Source organism: Nothobranchius furzeri, chromosome 5, assembly GCF_043380555.1.
Source record: "Nothobranchius furzeri strain GRZ-AD chromosome 5, NfurGRZ-RIMD1, whole genome shotgun sequence".
NCBI lineage: Eukaryota > Metazoa > Chordata > Actinopteri > Cyprinodontiformes > Nothobranchiidae > Nothobranchius > Nothobranchius furzeri.
Window position 1 is genome coordinate 30,000,191 of NC_091745.1, and position 5,897 is coordinate 30,006,087.

Here is a 5,897-nt window from a genome sequence, read left to right on the forward strand (position 1 = left end):
ACGAATTGCAGACAATTAAAAAGTTGTAAGCATTAGAATTATAATGATCACATTAAAGAACATTTGGAGGAATGTTCTTTATTTTTGACTAGAATCTCAAATCTTTAAAATGTAACTGCTTTTTATCCATTTTCAGCCATTAAGACACCCAATATAAAATAAGACTACTTATAAAATTATTTATAATTATATGTATGTATATATATATAGAGATCTTAATAAAATATATTCTTTTAATGGTGTTTTAATGAGCTGTATCATTTTTAAAACATTTTTTATAGAAATAAATAAGCAAGCAGCATTCCTTGTGTGTATGTGTGTGTGCGCGCGCGTGCCTGCTCGCTTGTCCTTCCATCGGCTGTGACGGATGTGTGTGTGTGTGTGTGTGTGTGTGCGCGCGTGCCTGCTCGCTTGTCCTTCCGTCGGCCGTGACGGATGTGTGTGTGTGTGCGCACACGTGCCTGCTCGCTGTCCCTCCGTCGGCCGTGACGGGCAGAGGCGGAGCTGGCCTAAATGGCGCCCTGTGCGAGATCCCCCTGTGACCCCCCCCCCCCCCCACACACACACACGAAAAAACATTACACCTACAACTTTGTTTCAAATTGTGTGGCGTGTATGAATAACAACGTTTGCTCACTGAATACAACATCCAGCTCCTGGCCACCTTCTCACCACTTGTCAAAGTTCTACTGAAATAGACACACTTAACGCAACATGATGGCATCATCGACTTGTACAGTACAGATGTGCTGAAAGGCGAGAGTCTCAACTTTCAGCTAAAAAAAAGACCGCTCTAGCTATTATAGTTTTTATTTTATGGCAGTTTACAGTTTAAACGGGATCATACTAGCAGGGCACCTCCAGCGGCCCGCTGCCGCTCCGTTTTTCATGGGGTAAATAATAGCTAATTTCCCGATTCCAAAAAGAAAGAATGATCCTACCAGCTCGCCACTTCAATATGAAGAACATCAGTTCAACATGGGGAAAAAAACCTGACCTGTAGGCCAGAGAAACGTTCATTAGCACGTCAAGTTCTATTCAGTTTACCGGTAAACATATCACGAATGTACAACAGGTCAATTATTAATCATCTTGGCTACGTAGCTCAATCTATGCATTCCAGTAGCATTTGCTACAAACAAATACAAAAACAACAATAAAGGAAAACAACTGTCTGACAGACAGCATAGCCGAATTCAAGGCAACACATAACAATAATCATTCGATTGCTCTTGGTTTCAAGTTAAGCCCATTAAAGTGCATAAGTAAATAAAAGTGTATCAAAAACAGCGTTTTTGAACCGGAATTCTGCTTGCGGTGGGAACTCCGCCGAACAAGGTCATTTTTATAGCGAAAACGATTGACTGGTCACTGACAAGTAAAAGGGTGTTATTGGTAGATGTTAAGAACACTTACCGCTGAGGAAAAATGAGAGTATAAATGAATTGAGGGGAAAAACGCTTTGTTTTCCAACGCCGTTCTACAAGCAACAAGCTTACGGCAGGAGCAGCTTTCATGGTTGCCGCGACTTGGAAGGAGCCAATCAGGAGAGGGACCTCACATCAGCTGACGTGGGTCATGTGACAGGGAGTAGTTGATATGGGCTGTGTCTCAATTCAGGGTCTGCATCCTACCTCGGCCGGATTCGTCGGCCGGTTACGTCACAGCGCTGCGACTCGGCCTGTCCCAATTCGAAGACTCCTTCAAATGCGGTCGACGAATGCGGCCTTCTTTTCGCCTGAATGAAGGATGGGTCGGGTGTATCCTTCAATGGGTAGCATTTCCCAAGATGCCTTGCGGGCCGGCCGGCAGAAAAACTTAAAAACAATGGCGGACAGTGAAGCGGGAGCTGTCGGAGGCTGTGTCTCAATTCAGGGTCTGCATCCTTCGAAGGACCCAGCCCACCCGGCCGACGTGGGCTGCGTCGGCCGGGTAGACCGGATGTTAACGGCTGTGAATTTGGACAGGCCTAGCCTTCATGAACTCCCTCGGCGAACGTTCCGTCGCCTAGCAACCGTGGAACCGCTGGGCAGAAGGCAGAAGGAACCTTAAACGATGGAGCTCGACGTTTTATTTAGCTTTTTAACCCCCAGAAACCCAAATTTAGAAAACAACTGCAAAATATTTTTTAACCTTTCACATGTTGTTCTAGGAGGCCAGATAAACGGGCCTATTTACACATTTTAACAGCCAATAGTGTTGCAGAACTGAATAGGACCTATTAGCAATGTAAATGTGGTTTTAAAAAGAAAAAAAATGGGGAAGGTTTATTTTTGTAGACTTAAATCTGATGTTGTAATACTACAACCGTGGGTCTCTGGGGGTTAATCATTTCCTTGACTGTTGGAGAGCTAATTCAGAGAAAATACTTTAGACTAGCTGAGCCTGAGCAAAGATGTGATAATAGTTTTTAATACTTTCTAAGGGTCTTACTTTGACCAAAACCGATTTATCACCTTTTAAGACTTTTCAAGACCCAGCGGATACCCTCTAGTAAACAATTCTCATTTGTAAACAAAAATAAAATTGAAGAGTTTAATGCAGAACTGATTTTATTTAGATATTTCTTTTACATGTACATGTTTAATCTTCATTAACCATTTTTTTCTAGCAAAGTAAAAAGCTGTCAAAGTTCTTCCTTCTCTCCTGTGCTCTCTGCTGCTCTGCAGCCTCATGTCCTCCCAGATCAGCTCCAGAAGCTCATCGCTGGCACCTTCCCCTGGATGCCCATTTTCTCCAGAATAGTCTTAACAAACATGTAAGAAAAGAAACAGGAAGAGAAAAGAGGACAACGGGTTATTCCTTTCATGTTTTCGCAGAAAAAAATATACTCAAACGAGTTTTTAAAATATGAGATGTTATTGTACCTCCATGCCACAGCCGCCGAATACTTTGCTCCGGTGATCATGTGGTCCATCTCCGCCCTAAGCTTAATAAATTCCCTGGTTTTCTCTTTTGGTCCTAAAATACAAACTTCTATTAAAATCAGGGGGAAACGTAGCGGGAGAAGTACGACACCGAGCGCGGCCGAACATACGAGCCGAGACCGCAATACAAGCACTTTTACTGTAACATTTCTAACTAAAATAACGTTCATGTATCACAAAAAGTCCTTAAACTGACAGTTTTCAAGTTTATACTTACATTTATAAGCGCAATCCTCTCCGACAGCTCCCGCTTCACTGTCCGCCATTGTTTTTAAGTTTTTCTGCCGGCAGGCCCGCAAGGCATCTTGGGAAATGCTACCTATTGAAGGATACACCCGACCCATCCTTCATTCAGGCGAAAAGAAGGCCGCATTCGTCGACCGCATTTGAAGGAGTCTTCGAATTGGGACAGGCCGAGTCGCGGCGCTGTGACGAATCCGGCCGAGGTAGGATGCAGACCCTGAATTGAGACACAGCCGGAGAGGATTGCGCATATAAATGTAAGTATAAACTTGAAAACTGTCAGTTTAAGGACTTTTTGTGATACATGAACGTTATTTTAGTTAGAAATGTTACAGTAAAAGTGCTTGTATTGCGGTCTCGGCTCGTATGTTCGGCCGCGCTCGGTGTCGTACTTCTCCCGCTGCGTTTCCCCCTGATTTTAATAGAAGTTTGTATTTTAGGACCAAAAGAGAAAACCAGGGAATTTATTAAGCTTAGGGCGGAGATGGACCACATGATCACCGGAGCAAAGTATTCGGCGGCTGTGGCATGGAGGTACAATAACATCTCATATTTTAAAAACTCGTTTGAGTTTATTTTTATCTGCAAAAACATGAAAGGAATAACCCGTTGTCCTCTTTTCTCTTCCTGTTTCTTTTCTTACATGTTTGTTAAGACTATTCTGGAGAAAATGGGCATCCAGGGGAAGGTGCCAGCGATGAGCTTCTGGAGCTGATCTGGGAGGAATTGAGGCTGCAGAGGGAGGCAGAGCAGCAGAGAGCACAGGAGAGAAGGAAGAACTTTGACAGCTTTTTACTTTGCTAGAAAAAAATGGTTAAGGAAGATTAAATATGTACATTTAAAAGAAATATCTAAATAAAATCAGTTCTGCATTAAACTCTTGAATTTTATTTTTGTTTACAAATGAGAATTGTTTACTAGAGGGTATCCGCTGGGTCTTGAAAAGTCTTAAAAGGTGATAAATCGGTTTTGGTCAAAGTAAGACCCTTAGAAAGTATTAAAAACTATTATCACATATTTGCTCAGGCTCAGCTTGTCTAAAGTATTTTCTCTGAATTAGCTCTCCAACAGTCAAGGAAATGATTAACCCCCAGAGACCCACGGTTGTAATATTACAACATCAGATTTAAGTCTACAAAAATAAACCTTCCCCATTTTTTTTCTTTTTAAAACCACAGTTACATTGCAAATAGGTCCTATTGTTCAGTTCTGCAACACTATTGGCTGTTAAAATGTGTAAATAGGCCCGTTTATCTGGCCTCCTAGAACAACATGTGAAAGGTTAAAAAAAGATTTTGCAGTTGTTTTCTAAATTTAGGTTTCTGGGGGTTAAAAAGCTAAATAAAATGTCGAGCTCCATCGTTTAAGGTTCCTTCTGCCCAGCGGTTCCACGGTTGCTAGGCGACGGAACGTTCGCGAGGGAGTTCATGAAGGCTAGGCCTGTCCAAATTCACATCTGTTAACATCCGGTCTACCCGGCCGACGGAGGACGCAGCCCACGTCGGCCGGGTGGGCTGGGTCCTTCGAAGGATGCAGACCCTGAATTGAGACACAGCCATGGGTTACACTTTGTTGTGCTTTTATTACAGAAATATTATTATCATCACTATTATTAAGAACATGCGATTTCTATGTTTTGTTTATGTATTGGTTGATGCTAAAAAAAATTTTTTTTAGAAAAAAAAAAAAGGAAATTAAATGCTGCCCCCTGCAGACTGCCGCCCTGTTCGGCTGCACATGTTGCACATATCAAGCTCCGCCACTGGTGACGGGTGTGTGTGAGTGTCTACAGACAAATGCATGAGAGAGTTAGCAGCCTTGAAACAGCTTGATGAACTACTCTCCCCACATGTTTTAAAAATGCTAATACGCTATGCTAAATTTGCTATGCTAAATAATGATTTCTCTGGCTGTGTCTCAATTCAGGGTCTGCATCCTTCGAAGGACCCAGCCCACTCGGCCGACGTGGGCTGCGTCCTCCGTCGGCCGGGTAGACCGGATGTTAACGGCTGTGAATTTGGACAGGCCTAGCCTTCATGAACTCCCTCGGCGAACGTTCCGTCGCCTAGCAACCGTGGAACCGCTGGGCAGAAGGAACTTTAAACGATGGAGCTCGACGTTTTATTTAGCTTTTTAACCCCCAGAAACCCAAATTTAGAAAACAACTGCAAAATCTTTTTTTAACCTTTCACATGTTGTTCTAGGAGGCTAGATAAACTGGCCTATTTACACATTTTAACAGCCAATAGTGTTGCAGGACTGAACAATAGGACCTATTAGCAATGTAAATGTTGTTTTAAAAAGAAAAAAAAAATGGGGAAGGTTTATTTTTGTAGACTTAAATGTGATGTTGTAATATTACAACCGTGGGTCTCTGGGGGTTAATCATTTCCTTGACTGTTGGGGAGCTAATTCAGAGAAAATACTTTAGACAAGCTGAGCCTGAGCAAAGATGTGATTATAGTTTTTAATACTTTCTAAGGGTCTTAATTTGACCAAAACCGATTTATCACCTTTTAAGACTTTTCAAGACCCAGCGGATACCCTCTAGTAAACAATTCTCATTTGTAAACCAAAATAAAATTCAAGGGTTTAATGCAGAACTGATTTTATTTAGATATTTCTTTTATATGTACATGTTTAATCTTCCTTAACCATTTTTTTCTAGCAAAGTAAAAAGCTGTCAAAGTTCTCCCTTCTCTCCTGTGCCCTCTGCTGCTCTGCCTC

General features: G+C 42.1%; 1 long non-coding RNA gene across 1 annotated transcript; it reads left to right on the forward strand.

The window, feature by feature from the left end:
* Positions 1-3,235: 3,235 nt before the first annotated feature.
* On the forward strand, positions 3,236-4,567 carry LOC139070007 (uncharacterized). The gene is made up of 3 exons (XR_011520673.1): positions 3,236-3,427; positions 3,611-3,704; positions 3,826-4,567. It is a non-coding gene; the product is annotated as an uncharacterized lncRNA (long non-coding RNA).
* The last annotated feature ends 1,330 nt before the right edge of the window (positions 4,568-5,897 follow it).